Below are 3,067 nucleotides of genomic sequence, written 5' to 3' on the forward strand. Positions count from 1 at the left end.
GACAGGCAAGAAAAGCTGAGAAGTAAGTTTTTCTCTAAACTGACCATTTTGTCCTATAACACGAGCCATTTTCACACTGGAGAGAAATCTGTGTGGACATAGTTATATCTGGTTTCATGTCCATCCCTATAAATCACACATGGCAGAGAACATAAACGTATATATAAGGTTTTTACCAACACCACTATGCTTTTCTGATTTAGAAATATTTCCAGGGGTGGGAGTGGAGCAGGATGGAGAGGTAGGAGGGGAAACCATGACTCAGTCATTATGTAAGTGCCTGGAGCCCTCTTGTGTCTATTTCTATTCCCTGCATATGGATTCTAAAACTTACAAGTATTTTTTAAGAAGCACACTGTTGAAGAGTTGTTTACAACTCACAACAACCCTATAAGACACAGTAGAACTGTTTCAAAGGGTTTCTAAGACTGCACATCTTTACATGAACAGACAATCTTGTCTTTCTCCTGCAGAGTGGCTGATGGGTTTGAACTGCCTGCCTTGCTGGTTAGTGGTCCAATGCTTAACCCACTGTACCACCAAGACTCTTTTTTTTTTTTTCTTTCTTTTTTTTTGAGAAAAGGGCCATCAGAGGGGAAAAAAATCTCAATATTCCAAGAGTCTTCTTCTTTTGTTTCATTGTGTTCTGGCAGCAAAGCTGTTTTTAAAATTGGCAAAATACAACATTTCTGTGTAATATAATTCAATTATTAAAAATGGTGAGGTCTTTGACAAAATGAAATGGCAGTTAGAAAGAAACAACAGAAATTAGTGCATTCAAGAGGAGGATTTTGTTCCCACCCATTTGTTAGTATCTTCAACCAACTCTAGAGTTCAACTCTAAAAATGGGCAACATGATGCTATTAATGACAATTTACATCTTAATGAATATGCTTGGGCAAACATTCAACTAGAAGTCCTTTTCTTGTAGTTTATAAGACTGTCTTTATATATGTTATGATAGCTCTTCACAGAGCTTAACATTATTTTTTGTGAATTTCCTGCTTAATCCAGTAGGTAAGTGTGATTTTTCACCATTTTTTTTTTTAGTGATAAACTGTGGTATATTTGAAACCGCTATAAAAATCTAAGGTGGCTCTGGTAGCATAGTGGTTACAAATCGGGCTGCGAACCTCAAGGTCAGCAGTTCGAAACTACTAGCAGTTCCGCTGGAGACAGATGAGGCGTTCTGCTCCCGTAAAGATTTACAGCCTTGGAAACCCTGTGCAGGGTCACTACGAGTCGGAACTGACTCCACGGTACTTAACAACAACAACAAATAATAATCTAAATTGATTACAAGGTAACCGTGTCATAAAGTGTTGGCTAGCCAAATGACTTTAAGCATTATTCGATAGGTAAAGCAAGGCCGTGGTGTAGACAAAATTCTGTCAAAGACAGATTGCACTGTCGGTACTAAGGAATAAGGTCTAATCAGGGCAAGTAAGAAAGGAGACTAGTTAGGAGACTGGAGCATTCACGTAAAAAGGTAATACAAGCCTAAACTAGTGTACTGACAGAGAATATGGAAAAAATACGCAAGGTATTTCTGAAAAAGAATATTTAACATTAGTGACTGAACATGAGAATGAAGTGAAAAAAGGAGGGTTTGAGAATCATTCTGAGTTTTCCAGCTTGGGAAATGTGTAGCTGGTGACACAATTAAACAAGAAAAAAAGTACATATGTTTGTTCTTCTGGCAGTCCATGGTACTTTTAATATTTTTCTCAAACTTCATAATTCAAATGTCCCATCTTTCTCCTGTGAAGCGGTTGGTAGGTTTGATCAGTCAACCTTTTGGTTAGCAATTGAGCAGTTAACTACTGCTCCACCAGGATGGATGGAACAGTCAATAAATCAAACAATTGGGCAAATCTGCTCCAAAAGATGTGTTTGAAAGTCTTAGAAGCATAAATGTAATTCTGAGGATTAAGGCCTACCTGACCCAACATATGATATTCTCAATAGTTTTGTATGCATGTGAAAGCTGGACAATGAATAAGGAAGGTAAAAGCAGAATCAGAGCATTTGAATTATGATGTTGGAGAAGAATAGTGAATATGTCATGGACTGCCTTCTCACTCCATCACTCATCTGTCAGTTTGTCATACTGTGGTGGCTTGTGTCATGCTGTGATTCTGGAACCAATGCCACCAGTACTTTAAATATCAGTAGGATCACCCACAGTGGATAGGTTTCAGCTGAACTTCCAGATGAAGACAGACTAGAAAGAAGGAGAGACAAACTACTTGTGAATATTTAGTCACTGAAAACCTTATGAATAGCAGTGGAACACTGTCAGCACCAGCATATTGAATACTGAAATATGGTGAAGAGCACCAGAATATTGTCACATCTAGTGCTGGAAGCCATCACTCGTCTGTCAGTTTGTTTTGCTGTGGTGGCTTGTGAGTTGCTGTGATTCTGAAAGCTAAGCCACGGGTATTTTAAATACCAGCATGGTCACCCATGGTGGACAGATTTCAGATGAGCTTTCAGGCAAAGACAGACTAGGAAGAAGGAGTGACGAACTACTTCCGAATATTTAGTCACTGAAAACCTTGTGAATAGCAGAGAAACACTGTCAGATATAGTACCGGAAAATGAGCCCCTCAGTCAGGTTGAAAGACACTCAAAATGCAACTGGGGAAGAACTGCCTCCTCAAAGCAGAACTGACCATGATGACGTGAATGGAGTAAAGCCTGTGGGAGAAAAGTCTGCGGGACCTTCATTTGCTCATAGGGCACAACACAAAATGAAGAGAAACAACTGTAAACATCCATTGAAAATCAGAATATGGAATGTACGAAGTATGAATCTAGGAAAATTGGAAGTTGTCAAAAATGAAATGGAACGCATAAAAATCCATAACTTAGGCATTAGTGAGCTGAAATAGACTAGTATTGACCATTTTGAATCTGACAACTACATGGTTTACTATGCCAGAAATGAAAAATTGAAGAGGAATGGTGTTGCATTCATTGTTAAAAAGAATGTATCCAGATACTATGCTACCTTGAAGAACAACAAGGAATCTGCAAGCCACTGCATAACATGGATGAACC

This window comes from Chrysochloris asiatica, unplaced genomic scaffold, assembly GCF_000296735.1.
Source record: "Chrysochloris asiatica unplaced genomic scaffold, ChrAsi1.0 scaffold00002, whole genome shotgun sequence".
NCBI classification, from domain to species: Eukaryota; Metazoa; Chordata; class Mammalia; order Afrosoricida; family Chrysochloridae; genus Chrysochloris; species Chrysochloris asiatica.